The 16,279-nt window shown below is 32.0% G+C and overlaps 1 protein-coding gene across 1 annotated transcript in view; it reads right to left on the reverse strand.

The window, feature by feature from the left end:
* The window catches only part of LOC124354506, a 592,308-nt gene that overhangs the window by 123,887 nt on the left and 452,142 nt on the right, over positions 1 to 16,279 (reverse strand). The gene's annotated exons all lie outside the window — the stretch shown is intronic.

Here is a 16,279-nt window from a genome sequence, read left to right on the forward strand (position 1 = left end):
AATACAAAAATTTAATATTACTACTCGTAAATGCTGAATTCGTGTGTCAATGTTATCTCTCCCATAGACTTGTTTGGTTGTATTGTCGCAATGATTTTAAACGCTATTTTTGATATTGTTGTGAACATATTTGTAATTTACGCTTTGTAAATTAAATTAAAAATTACATAAACATGTATAATTTATGTACAAAGATATGTTACAGTTGAGGACACTTTACAATAAATTTACGAGCAATTTAAGAAACCTCTTCTTGATGCATCAGGTGCCTCATATATGTAATATCAATGGTCGAAAATACGTTATTGAAATGTGTCTGAAGTTACACAGAATCACGAAACTTAGTGAAGTGCTCCTCCAAAGACTAAACAGGCAGTACAAATGATGCGACAGCAAGGGTTTCCGATCACGCCTCATTATGAGATCCAAAGATTATGTATCTAGTGCAGCGAGATAGACGAAATCTTACTACAGATGTGAGGGAATATGATATTCCTGTTAGGAGGCTAGAGCTCAGTAACACAACGAGATGATAAAAAATTGAGGATTCCTCACAACAAAGAATATAAAAGTGGAAATCAAGCTCTCAAGTGAGCTACGAAATGTGCTTTATGACACTCTCTCAATTATATTTATTAGTTTTAACCTCACCCTACAAGACTAGTCTTTATTAAGGAAATGCTAAGTAAAGAATAAATATTGCAAATCTCTATAGCGTGGTTTAGAACTTCTCAAATATACTCACATTTGTATATTTCTAAAGGATTTACCACATAAAAATCTCGCTATTATTTTTCAACCCGTAAAATAAATTTACATAAAAATAGTCTCTAACTTACCATAAAACTTCTGAATGTTTTAGTGCTGAATAGACCAAAGTAAAAATTTTCTCTAAGTTATCCTAACAAGTTGAAACACAGTTGACCTGCCTATTGAAATTACCATTATTATGCTGCAGCCATCTTCTTAGGCGATATTAACAACCGGAGTCTTATTTGTGTTTTATCTCAAAACGTAATTTTGTCTTATGCGCCTTTGAGTGTAATTATACCGCTAAAATAACAAAAACAAAAAACAAATACAATTTTAATGAAATATAATAAATTAATGATAATAATTCCAGGGCTGCTAATATATTCATATTCATTGTGCCACAACACTATCGAGTGATGGAGGGTTAATTTAAGCCACCTCTCTTACACTGAACATTTAGAGAATGAACAAACATCACATTAATTCCTCTCTCTCTTTCTCTCCCACTAAATATACAACCCGCCACCTCCCTTAAGGTATTCAAATGCGACGCCACCGCCACGCCGCCGTGCCCTTTCTTGTAGTTCTGGAGCTAACAGTCAGTCCTCAATTCATTTCCCAGCGCTTTCTTCTGTTTAACTTCAGACAAACAAGAACACTAATTCGTATTGTAATATAATCAGACTTAACCGGCTCCAAATGTAACCATAATCAACTATACGTTCGTTTCTTCATTCCATCCAACTTTGTACTCAATATTAAAAATTGTTTTAAATTTGTGTTAAACGATATTTTGAATAGGGTTTTGTATAATTTTGTTACGTAATGAAGATTAATGTTGATAGTGGAATCAATTTCTAAATAGCATTTTTAACACGACAAATAAGATTTTCTCGTCAAAAATCCCTCTTTGCATATGTGCTTTGTGAAGGGAGAAATAAAGATCAAACCGTAACTATCACGTCGTGAATTAACACACTTAGTTAGTTTGCTGTGTTTGCAATTACTGTAATTATACAATTAGTGTTATGTATTACCTATTATTCAATTTCTTCAGTTAAAGTGTTATAATATTTATCTTGCTTTAACTTAAATGTCGAGCTTAGCATTTATATGATGTAAATTTTCCTTTGCAAGGACATTTATGGGCCAAAAAGTAGTGTCAAATTTAATTCAAATATGAATTTTGAAATGCTGACATTTAATTTAGTCTTTCAAACTCTTTCGAGATCTCTTGAATTAATTTACTGTTTAAAGTATTGTTACGTTCTACTTCATATTGGTGTACATTATTAGAAAAAAAAAAAAATTGTGGCCTCAATAATAAGAGTAAACAACAGTTTCACAAACAGACAAATTTTAAAACCGTTAATACAGAAACGTTGTTTATATGTTGCTAATAATCTTACGGAGGTTTACAATAATTACGTCATAAAATAAAATAAAACTTCGTTTCAAACATCTGACCTCTTTTTCAGATGTAAAGTAAAGAAAATTTTTCAAATTTGAAAGTCTGCTTCCTCTATTTATAATATGAGTGAACACTGTTCTTGAATAAAGCATTCTAAAAATGAAAGCATGTCGAAAAACTACTTTAAATTCAAATATTTGACATATTACTCTTATACAAATGTGAAGGAACATGTCTCTGATATCAGTATATTCCGATAATCTTCAATACACACGACCTCATCTGGCGCCACATGTTCCAGCCTGCAGAGTGAGATGGAGCGTGCTGTAACATGTCAGATCGTACAAGCTCTGACATGTCATAAGTTACAGGCACGAGTAGAATTTCTCAATTTTATTTCATATAAGATAATATTGGATGAGTACTTAGACTGAACTTCGTGAACCTTTTCAGTAAAGCAGATCAGGTTTGTAAAAGTTGACTACTACTTGTTCGGGTGCAGGGATTTAGGTCAACTCGACTACCAGAGTTATCTAGGGCTCTGATGGCGCAACTCTAGTATTATGTGGATTAGGCAAAATGCCAACTATTCTCTTGAGCACGTTTTTGTAGACTCTCGTAGCGTTGTGAGCTGAAACCACCGCTCTCGTGAGAGCTATTTCAATCAATTTACTTATGATGCGTATTTAATTTATCTATAGAAATGTGCGTCTTAATTATTTTTAACCTAATTATGATGACGTGCTCGTATTTTTGAGGAAAAAAAGTTTCTCTCTTTTGTTTCACGTTCCAAATTTAATGCTAAATCTTAAAAACGTCCAATTAAATAATATAACGATTACTTTCCTTTTTCATATAAAAATAATTGTCATGAGATAAATGTTCATGTAATAGTACAACACTGTAATGTACGTACATTGTGGCTTTCAAAAGTTAAACAAAGCAAGAAATAATACGTATTAATTAGATAATAATCACGTATTAACATTGGTATTTTAGCTGAACTAAACTGTACACTCTGTAAAATCATAATGTAATTGTTAAGGAGGCTGAGATACAAGTAAGCTCCATACATTATTCAATAGGTCTAACTCATTTCATAGTGGCCTCCTGTCATTTACAGAATAGAAATGCAGAACAAAATTAAATACTTTTGAAGGTAATTTCACTCTTTGAGGAGAAATAATTAGTAACGTAACATTATAGTTACACTATACAGGTCTTCCAAAATCTGATTTAGTTTTACTTAACACACTTATTTGAAGTTAATGATTTTATCCCGATAGGACAATAGTTGTGTACAACTGAGTATTATTCATCTAGATATTCGAAGTTACCCTTGGAACTTTAACTTTTGTAGCAGTTATAGAAGGAGCAAAAAACAAATTTCACTTTTTTATCTCAACGAAGTCATAACTAAATTAGAACAGTTAGATCTTCAAAGCATATGTAATAGTCTAAACGAAAGCAATTGAATAGTTATTTACACAGATGTCAATGTAATGTCACAATTCACAGCGGCAAATATCCTGGTATACTTACAAATACACAGCTGTAAGACCGAAGTAATATGGTAGAAAGGAGACTGTCAGATTTGTTGTATTGGTGTAGTAAAAACCAATCATGTAATGTGTTTCATTACATTAACGGTAACATTGTGACATTCCACCTCCTAAACTTGTATTAGCTGTAAGACCGAAGTAATATGGTAGAAAGGAGACTGTCAGATTTGTTGTATTGGTGTAGTAAAAACCAATCATGTAATGTGTTTCATTACATTAACGGTAACATTGTGACATTCCACCTCCTAAACTTGTATTAGCTGTAAGACCGAAGTAATATGGTAGAAAGGAGACTGTCAGATTTGTTGTATTGGTGTATTGGTGTAGTAAAAACCAATCATGTAATGTGTTTCATTACATTAACGGTAACATTGTGACATTCCACCTCCTAAACTTGTATTAGCTGTAAGACCGAAGTAATATGGTAGAAAGGAGACTGTCAGATTTGTTGTATTGGTGTAGTAAAAACCAATCATGTAATGTGTTTCATTACATTAACGGTGACATTGTGACATTCCACCTCCTAAACTTGTACACATAATAGAACATGCATTTTCATACTTTTTACTTTTGTAGTCGAAATTGAATACAATATTTTAATTTAATTTGGCATGTTTGTATAGAAAGCATTAATTGGTTTAATACACATCTTAGGGTATTCTTTAATAGCTTTGGAAATATTTTGGATCCTGGGACAGATTTTTACGGATCTTTGGTACTCATTATTCTGTTTTCTGGATATTTATTCCTCGAAATAGGAGGTTAACTTAAGTTAAAATTTAAACGACGTAAAAGTTCCAAATGTTATCTCATTCAGAAATAACAGATCACTTGGACACTTGTAAATGACTACCATAGGATGCAGAACTGGTATGTGCAGGAGTCCCATCGTGTATCGGAAATACAGTTTACTCTAAATGTAGTTTACCCTGAATTTACGGCAATAAACGCTAAATCTTTATTCTGTAAATAAAAAAATGTACCTAATTACTTACTTAAATCATAGATTTGTAATTTAAGTAAGAGTAGATTTGCTCTTACTTAATTTAAAAACAAACACTCCGATAATCATTCAATTTTATTATGTAAGGCCTTTTGTTTTCAAAGAAAACATCGTCAGGACCATATAAATGAAATACTAAATGAATTATATCTACCTTTACTTCTCGACATAACTATTTTAAAAACAGTTCTTGTTCTCTACTAAAGGAAATCATATGAAATTAGTCAATTGTTTAATCTATCATGGTTTCAGTTTGAATCACGATACATTCAGTCAACAAACTGAACAAACGATGGGTTAAGGTTCGAAGGCACGCGATGTCCAGCAATGTGATTGGCTAAGAGGGTCGCATCGATTTGAAAGCTCAACATGAGCAGATCGCTGAGTAGTGTAAAGAATACATTGACGTGTGTGATCTGAGACCGAGCCGGAGTGTAGGCGTCACGTCTTATGTCACTTTGAAGTGTTACTGTTTGTGTGTGTATGCATGCGTGTGTGCGCGTTTGTGTGTAATTATCTGATTGTAATGAAATGTGGCTTATTTAATTAAGTTTAGAATTAAGTAGTATATACCAATTTAACCTTTTTTGATTTTGTATTTTTAAAATTTAACCTATGTCTCAAATAAATCAAATTGATCTCTAAATAATGATAAAGAGTATTTCAAGTATGAGTACAGTATGATACAATGAGGCCACATCACGCAAAATGTGGCTTCGTTGAGATTGTATGCAAAACTTCATATCTTATAGCTAATTTCTTTGTGGAAATTTCCTGCTGAGAAATAGCCAAACAGACAATCATACACCAAAAGAGGTTGGCATGAATATTACGCACCATTCTTATAGAAATCAAGTGTCATGCACCATTTAATGTCTACATACACAATCCTTCTTGACATAGTTTGCCACATGATACATTCAGATTGTTGTTTATTACATTGGGTTTCATATCAGTTTTATATGTGTTGTATTAAAGCTACAAGTTTAATTTTTTACATATTTTAATTTCTTAAAGGTGTATTGAGTTTGTTAAAAAATTTAATTATTCTGCTATTTTCTCGTTTCTAACATGGTCACCCATAAGACTAATGTAAAAATATTCTCTAACGCTCAGTCAAATCCCATTGCACCACCATCGAACTCAGAGTTCCTCATATAGAAATTAAGCTTCATGCACAATTCAGAGTCTGTATGTTAGACGGTAAGTTTTCTGGAAATAAAACTAAATAATTACGGGATTAGGTCGAGTAATTGGAGGAAATAATTGCATTACTATATTTTTTAAACGCTTACTGCAAATGCATTAATACAAATTTATAAAAAAATCCAGTGAGTAAATCATTTTTTTAATTTCAATATTGTGTAGAACCAATACATGGAATAGAAGTACAGGATACGAAGAAAAATTAAAATCGTGTATAAAAACATAGTTACTATAAAGTTGAAAAGATATTCCGACCGCGAGATGCGTTTTACATTTCCTATAATACAAACGTAAGCATTTTACAAGCTACGCGCCTCACTGTTTACAATCAGGATATGAGGAACAGCTTCCACCGCAGGTTTCTCTATTAAAAAAGCATATAAAAAGTTCTACTAACTACATAACCTCACTGTTTACAATCAGGATATGAGGAACAGCTTCCACCGCAGGTTTTCTCTATTAAAAAAGCATATAAAAAGTTCTACTAACTACATAACCTCACTGTTTACAATCAGGTTATGAGGAACAGCTTCCACCACACGTTTATCTATTAAACAAGCATATAAAAAGTTCTACAAATTACACACCTCACTGTTTACAATCAGGATATGAGGAGCAGCTTCCACCACAGGTTTCTCTATTAAAAAAGCATATAAAAAGTTCTACTAACTACATAACCTCACTGTTTTACAATCAGGTTATGAGGAACAGCTTCCACCACACGTTTATCTATTAAACAAGCGTATAAAAAGTTCTACAAATTACACACCTCACTGTTTACAATCAGGATATGAGGAGCAGCTTCCACCACAGGTTTCTCTATTAAAAAAGCATATAAAAAGTTCTACTAACTACATAACCTCACTGTTTACAATCAGGATATGAGGAGCAGCTTCCACCACAGGTTTCTCTATTAAAAAAGCATATAAAAAGTTCTACTAACTACATAACCTCACTGTTTACAATCAGGTTATGAGGAACAGCTTCCACCACACGTTTATCTATTAAACAAGCGTATAAAAAGTTCTACAAATTACACACCTCACTGTTTACAATCAGGATATGAGGAGCAGCTTCCACCACAGGTTTCTCTATTAAAAAAGCATATAAAAAGTTCTACTAACTACATAACCTCACTGTTTACAATCAGGATATGAGGAGCAGCTTCCACCGCAGGTTTCTCTATTAAAAAAAGCATATAAAAAGTTCTACTAACTACATAACCTCACTGTTTACAATCAGGTTATGAGGAACAGCTTCCACCACACGTTTATCTATTAAACAAGCGTATAAAAAGTTCTACAAATTACACACCTCACTGTTTACAATCAGGATATGAGGAGCAGCTTCCACCACAGGTTTCTCTATTAAAAAAGCATATAAAAAGTTCTACTAACTACATAACCTCACTGTTTACAATCAGGATATGAGGAACAGCTTCCACCACAGGTTTCTCTATTAAAAAAGCATATAAAAAGTTCTACTAACTACATAACCTCACTGTTTACAATCAGGTTATGAGGAACAGCTTCCACCACACGTTTATCTATTAAACAAGCGTATAAAAAGTTCTACAAATTACACACCCTACGGTTTACAATCAGATATGAGGAGCAGCTTCCACCACAGGTTTCTCTATTAAAAAAGCATATAAAAAGTTCTACTAACTACATAACCTCACTGTTTACAATCAGGATATGAGGAGCAGCTTCCACCACAGGTTTCTCTATTAAAAAAGCATATAAAAAGTTCTACTAACTACATAACCTCACTGTTTACAATCAGGTTATGAGGAACAGCTTCCACCACACGTTTATCTATTAAACAAGCGTATAAAAAGTTCTACAAATTACACACCTCACTGTTTACAATCAGGATATGAGGAGCAGCTTCCACTGTTTACAATCAGGATATGAGGAGCAGCTTCCACCGCAGGTTCTCTATTAAAAAAATGTTTACTAACAGGACAGCTTCACTGTTTACAATCAGGATATGAGGAGCAGCTTCCACCACAGGTTTCTCTATTAAAAAAAGCATATAAAAAGTTCTACTAACTACATAACCTCACTGTTTACAATCAGGTTATGAGGAACAGCTTCCACCACAGGTTTCTCTATTAAAAAAGCATATAAAAAGTTCTACTAACTACATAACCTCACTGTTTACAATCAGGTTATGAAGAACAGCTCCTGTCGCACGGTTTTGTATTAAACAAGCGTAAATAGTTCAATAAATTACACCCTTCACATTTTACAATCAGTAAATCAAATATTTACTATTGTTGGTAATAAGCCTTTCTTTAGAAGAAGAAAAAGAATTCCCCATTAAATCAGACAAAAAAGACGTAATGATGACAAAGGAATTCCTTTTCTATAAATTGTGTTATTGAGAATATAACAACGTGTACGGTAAATTTTTTTAATAGTTCCTCACACTCTATGTAAACGTGAGATTACGCGGTACCACGCTGTCTATGTTTGTATCACGTACTGCAACGGAGTACCTTATAATCCTTCAATTAAACTGATCCTTCAATTTCCCAATAGCAATCTATCGGTTAGGTGTAGCGGATCCCACTCAAAAGGTTGTGTCATCACTAAAGTAATTAATAAAATACTTGTCGCCAGCTTAATAACATTTTAGTTTAAATTATCTGATTAACGAACGTCTTCGTGTCCTTTAAAATGAGACCTAGAATATCTCGAAATCGGTTTGGTAGTTCGGAAATTATGATGATAAAAATAACGTTTGAACTGGAAACTAAAGATGTCTCTTCTAGCACAGTTAGGATGTAGGTCATATTTGATTTATTTCGACGTACTGAAATTGATGATATATTAATGATGTGTTATGCATTATTAATAAGTTAAGTTAATTCCTTCAAGTTAAATTGTACGACGAATGGTTGGCATGTTAATACGGAAATAAAATAATTTTAAGACTATCAGAGATAAATATTTATTAGCGCATCAGTGGTAGATTGGCGTGATTATGTTAAAACATACGAACACCAATTTATAGAACACTTACTTGAGAATTCTAAAGCTCTTTCCGTGTTTTTCTAGATGTTTATTAATTAAGATTAATTATTCCCTTTCGTAACTTTGAACGGACGCTAAAGAAATACCTAAAGACGCTAAATTTTCAAACCTAAAGAAATACTGAAAATGTGAAAATATAAAAACTCGGGTTAAAACGTAAATTATTTGTTTGTAGATCGATTTTTTTAAAAACCTGAGTATTCTATAGCCGTCATACTTTCCTTTACATCACCTATTAATATCAACATTAATATTATCATTAATTATAGTGTGTTAAAAATTTCGATTGAATTTCTACCAACCATTTTTCATGGAGCAATCAAGTTAAAAAAATGTTTGCACAAATTTGATCGCTCGTTATGTAAACACTTCTGATTGATACTGGATGTCGAACTTAAATTGTATACGGCTACCACATTGAACTTAAAAAGCAAACTTTGTTATTTTGAAATAATCTTGTTATCTTGGGACTTGAAAATCTCTCTCATTGATTTCGTTCAATACTATATAAAAATTTAAATAAAATAATTTTATATTAACAATTTAAACGAGCAAAGCCTTTCTAGATTGGGATGTATAGTATTTGGAGTTTCTGAAACCATTTCTTTTTTGTGTATTTTATGGAATATATTAGATAAAGGTGTTGCATAAATGCATACGGTTGCAGTATTGAAAAAGGAATTGGTTGATACCGGCTAACGAAGTTATCCAAGGAATATCATGTAAGTACCAAGTTTGGTTTAAATAAATTACCTATAATCAGTTACATACAGTTACATAAAATTAGATATCCAACCGTCTATTTTTGCATATGTATTAACGCTCTCTACTACTGCAGTTTTAAAACCTCAGACGACAACAAATTTTAAGAACAAATAATATCAAATTTTTTTCGTTTTGCGCTGTGATGTATATTACCTAGATTCCAAATGGCGGTCATTCAAATTTTCGAAAAGTAATAGCTATATCTGAATAGCTACATTACTAGCACCTATAATGCACAACATATTAACTTACTATTCAGATATAGTTGTATCTTTTAGAAAATTTGAATGGCCGACATCTTGAAATGTTTCATTTATTTATACAGACAAATCTGTCTGTGATCATAGCACTTCTGTTGGACAAGATTCCTCGCACAGGACAGTGATGATGGACAGAAAAAAATTATCTTATTTATGGTATTGGTGGGTAATAACATTCAGGTTACAGTTGGTGAAATTGCTAGGAGTCTCGTTGGTGAAATTGCATACCAAATCTTCCGGAAATTCCGTCTTAAAGGTTATTATGACAGGCATCTGCCTTATATAAACATATACCTAAAATATACAAACTTTTAAAGTCTAATTGAACTGTAGTATATACCTTTTTATGTAAACAATGATTTATACTAAACAATAATTTTTTTTGATTAAAATACATATTGAGTAGCACTGTTTCGATTAATTTAAGAGGACAATATACAGTATTAATTGTTATAGTTAAATGAGTAAGTAAAGACAGGGAACAGATAAACAAAGGTTGGAATGACATTTAATTTATCGATTAGATTAAGTTCCAAGTGAAAATTTATGAATCTATTAAACAAGGGCGGCCTATTATGTGATACACCTACGCACCTGTAATGCGGGCAATGCCTACCAGCAAGTATTGCAGGCGTTCTCAAGCTGATAATGGAAATGGCGCTTAGGTATCATGCCATTACCTGCCATTAGAGCGATAGAGATAGAGAGAGTGGGGTGGGAGTTGTACCGTCATCATCAGGTTGTTGTTTTGTTCTCGCAACAGTGTTCTACTAATTCTGCTATTGTCTCATTTATCAATGATTAATTTGTTGCCATTTTATGTGACGAGAAAGAGTGGACAATTAGGATGCTTTTCCGGTATTGAGTGATTTGTACTGAAAGAAAGGCCAATATCGTCTTTACCTATATACCCTTACCATCTATTAATAGGCTAAGCCAATAATTAACATTATAGAACTAGATAACTATTTAGAATGGTAGCATATACCATCTGGCACATTTTATAGCTCGCAGTATTACCATTACCAGCAGTTACCTGCGGCTTCGCAAATTCCTACTGAATAATAGGGAAGTCATAGGCATATCATTATCAAACGACAGAGCAAACACTCCTGTGATGAGAGTTAATCACTAGAAAATATTCCAAATTTCATGATCCATTACCAATAATTGGGCTCTAAGTTTAAAGAATAATATTTTGGGCTCAGGAGTTGGAGAGTGAAGTATTTTTATACGTACAAAGGTATACACCGAATTTATCTGCTACATTACATTATATTTGATAGAATATCTCCAACTATTTCAGTACCGGTAACACTTGAAAATTTTTTGTCAATGTGCAGGAATAATAAAGCGAAGTCCGTAGTTTTTTTTTACAAATATTTATAATATAACATCATGAAACCCTGAGATGATTTTAAAACGAAAATAGACATGTATCAAGTAGATATCTCTTGACACACTGCGCTCGTTTGTTTCCTCAAATTGTAGTCACAGAACGACTTGTTCGTTGAGTCATATTAGTGACTCAAGCAATTTCACTTCTAGGTATTGTAAATATGCCATCCCACAATTCATAGAACACACTTTTGAGTGTTTAAAATAAACCAAATGCTTTGAATTCGTAACTGATGCCACCTATAGTAAAAGTAAGACAATATTATTGCCATAGCTATTTGCAGCACACTAGACAGATAGTACAATGTTGGTGTAAATAAAATATTCTGGAATAAGTGTTTTATTGTAAGTAGTATGTTGGGGTAAGTACGTCTATGTATTTTATGATATCTAAGCAGTATCCAAGACAAATTCCATCTAAATCAGTTAACTGTTTTTTTGGACGAGTATCAAACATCCAAGCACTAACACTACAAATATAAAATATCCAAACACCATTCTTCACAAATTTTTCAATTTATAATATTAATATGATTATATAGCACTGTACTATTTATTTTATTATTAGCTCGTATAACAGACATGTCTGTTGTGAACAAACAATACTTGAAAGTAGAACAGAACGTTTCTAGTACGAGTACGTTTCTCGTATGTAAACAATGGTACACGTGCTGCGTTTTAACGGGTATGAAGTTTGTAGTGGTTATTTGCCAATGTACTCGATTATATTTTTAATAACCAAATAAACATAATGGATTCTATAGATGACTTAAACATTGGACACTTGATCGTATATTTTTAATAAATATTTTAGTGCCACCAGTTTTTAGTTAAGATATAAGTTATGCGTAGGTCAATCAAGGAAGAAATATATTTTTTTAAATTATTCTCTTTTGTTATATCCTATATTTAAAAGGACCAAGTCACTTAGAAAAAGTGTTTTAATTGTTATGTGTAACAATACAAATTAGCCTGCTTTGGAAGACTTTACACAGGTGATTCAAAAATGTATTGTGTATAAGATTAAAACAAAACAGTCCATACTAGTATTGGTATAAAAAGAAACTTAAGTAACCTAATGATATATTTTTTAACATTCAATGTTTTTAAGTGGAAAAGTGATGTGTGCGTGGTTATTTTTTAAAAATCGACTGTCTAAATTTTTGTGCCATGGTTGAAATTAGTTTCATAGGTAATGTTTAGTTTTTATGTAGGAAATATGGAAATATTACATGAAAGATATAATCCTGTGCTATAATTTCGTTAAGCTCAATACCAAATCTCCTAAAAGCTATTATAGCTTAAATTTCGATCCCTTGTGCCTTCAAAATATTTGCGAGAACAGCTTAATTACTCACTTATGTTCTGTTATTGTGCGACTGTGTTATAATATAGATTTATATTTCATAGATGTTATTGAACGTTTAGTATCAGCTAAAGTGTATTACGGTATTAGCCAAAATAAACAGTACTGAAATTGTAATATTTTATAATGGTAAACACAGTAACATAACATATCGATTTTACCAATGTTTTTGAACATTCTTCGCATTGACGTATTTCTAATATTCAGTTTAAGGGAAGCTCGCATTAGGCTTCTTTTAGGCTGTAACACTTGCTGCAACACTCTTCTGTCGCTTTCATTTGTAAAAACAGTAGTTGGGCGACCTGAAAAGCCCTTGCGCTGTGTCAAAACACTACCTGTTCTTAGAAATTTTTCATCAATACTATGAATCACAGCATTGCTAGGGGGTTTTTTGTGAAAATGTTCCTGAAAACGTAATGCAGTGTATGACAAACGTGGCCCACCCGCACGTCCAATTCCGTATGAATGAAAATAATGCTCTACAATAACAAACTTTCTCTGCCGTTGTTAGCACCATGTTAGCAAAAACTAACCTCAAATAAGAAAGAAGTAATAAACACGACGCCGTAGCAACAATCGACAACTGAATCAGCTGATCGAGAAGGCAACTACAGCTGATTCAGTTTAAGTACTGTTTATCATGGCTAATAATGTATTTCTACAGTTATTAATAAAAGAGTACCAAACTACCGAAATCAGCCTTTATTGTGAACCGCTAGCTGCCCAAAACGACGTTATACACCTATGCTTTATTTTGGAGTAAATCAATTTTCATTGGAGAAAATGTTGAGAAAACTTCATGAAGTTTATGAAAAATCAGAAGATAGAAATAAAAGATCAGTGCATTAACATTTTCAAAATATCCTAACCAACAATGAGATAAATCTTCAACTGTTCAAGTTGTCCAAATGTAAAAGATAATTCAAACACATTAGAAATTTGAGAAACAACTTCACCCCTAGTGAACGACACTAGCCTGATTTAATTTCAATAAAGATTGATTGAATCACAAAAAGTACTTGCTGTGTTGACACTCTAAGTCGGATCTCTCACTTTTCGGGTGAGCGTGCAGCCACAAAGCTTTTACTGTATATATATATATATATATATATATATATATATATATATATATATATATATATATATATATATATATATATATAATGTTTATGTCTTCCATGAGAATAATATAGACTTTTTTGTCGATTTACCTATTCAATTCTTGAAATACAATATGGCACTTTTAATATCAAAGAAAGCAATTCCCTTTATGCTGTAGTCGATGGTTAACTCATCCTACTGTAAGTCATTAATAAAATCACGTGATTCATACATAACGATACCAAACTAAACCAAACTATTTTTAGATAAATTATAATAATAAAATGTTTACAGTCAATATTTTTTTGTAATTCTTTTCTTTTATGTAATACTACTCTTTATTTAATATAATACAAATTATCTATTTTATTTTATTCCCATCAGTATAAATGTATCATAAAATTCTTTAACCTACAAACTGATATTCTTACTTATATTTATTACAACGATTATTGTTATTTGTTGCTGAAATGTGTAATACTGTCGTATTTTCACCCTTATTTCTGTTTATCAAGAACTCAAGCACTCTTCTTATCATATTTGCTTACTAAATCTGAGAACTTCAGCTAAAACAGCCCTCCAAGTAGCATGCGGTGCGAGTATACACACAATACAGATATAGGCAGGAGCGCTCTAGTCTACATTAGCGTCTGAAAGTAGATTGTTCCCTTCCCTTTGTCAAATTGAAGATTTAACTAGCACGTATTATTGTTATTTTTATGATTAGTTTCCTTCATAAAAAGTGGCAAATATAGTTGAACAATAAGTTAACAGTCGCATAAACATTGAAATAAACACGTTAAACGCAATGTCATCCTCGGGTGTTAAAAGTAACCGAAGTAGAAGCTTTGACATTTTCTTATAAAAAATCAACGATTTGGAAAAACAACAAAAGAGTCGGTTGTCAATATTTGACAAGCCAAGTTGGCAGACTTCGACGTCACTTTTGTTTGTTTAAACAATTGTTATACAATTTCATTCCCCTTGTATAAACACATTCTTCTATTATTCCGAATATATTAAGTAGATTAAAACATCTCAGCAATTTACAAAATATTAGAATTGGATTAAAACCAATTTACTGCTAGCTAAACTAATAGACATTAATAAAGTATACATTTTGTTTGAAGATTTCCATAAAGATTAACATTTTTGTTGTAAATTAAATTTTGCGTTTCTAGATTTGAAAGAGCATTAAATTTAAATTAAGAACAAATTTTTAATTAGAGTCCGAATCTTGATGAATTACTTTTTTAGATATATACTGTAACTTATACATTGTTTAAGACTAACAATTCCCTTTGCTCTCTTGGTGGTCAATAAAGGATTCTTTATAGTATGAAATATTCTCCAAACACCTTAAAAAATAATTTAAAGTTGTGAAACATCTATACTTTTATAGTAGCAGCCAGCAACAGTTTTTTAAAACATAGTCAAATCCAATCTCTTGTTAACCAGAACGTAGTAGAATTTATAATTAGAAATGGTCTTCTACGAATAAGACAACCCTAGCGCGTGTAAGCCTTTGTGGATCTCGATGCATATTTTATTCCCTACAAATTGTTAATCAATACATGCATTACATGCTTTCTTACTGACGCAGATGTTGCAACACGTACGGTAATGACTACAATTGTAATTAAATTTTAAGTAAATTGTAATCTGGGACTTACACGCGTGTTTATTTTAAAAGTACACACGAGAGCATCTATAGTTTTGTGGGATCAGTGTGAAAGAATTAGCTTCGATTCCTCTTACAAAAGTTAAAATGGAACTTAAACGAATTCCAAGGTGCGCAAAAAATGCAGAAAAATACTTCTGAAACGTGTAATACTGAGGGCTAGAAACAAATGTATTAATGGAAAACATAAACATTACTGTATGTTTGTTAATAGCTTAACTAACACATATATTTGTTTAAATTTAGTTGTGGATGATGGGTGATTTGTAGGAACAGCATAATTACGGTCATTTGGTATTGTTAAGTGTTGCAGTAATGGTACACGACGTCAAAGACTATATCGTTTTTTTCAGTTGTAAATACTACAGCATAAACAATTTAACTAATATACGGTGATGAAAGTACTTCATCATTAACAAAAATATGGATGCAAACAACAAAATAATTGTTCTACATTTATCATCTAGAGGTTTAAATGAAACATAATTTGCCATGTGGTCAAACAAGGTTAAATTGTTACATAGCCTAAAAATCAGCAGAACTGGATTTCGTGACGGATTGAGTCCACAGTAATTTAAGGAACAGGATGACCGGGTTTGGCGCAAAGCTAATGTTGTACTGTGAAAAATCCTCTTCTAAAACCTAATTTTACTCGAGACTGAATCGATCCTTGGAAATATGATGCAATCAAAATCTTACCATCGGGAAAAGGAAACATCTCTGTTCTATTAT

This window comes from Homalodisca vitripennis, chromosome 2 (genome assembly GCF_021130785.1).
Source record: "Homalodisca vitripennis isolate AUS2020 chromosome 2, UT_GWSS_2.1, whole genome shotgun sequence".
Classification (NCBI taxonomy): domain Eukaryota; kingdom Metazoa; phylum Arthropoda; class Insecta; order Hemiptera; family Cicadellidae; genus Homalodisca; species Homalodisca vitripennis.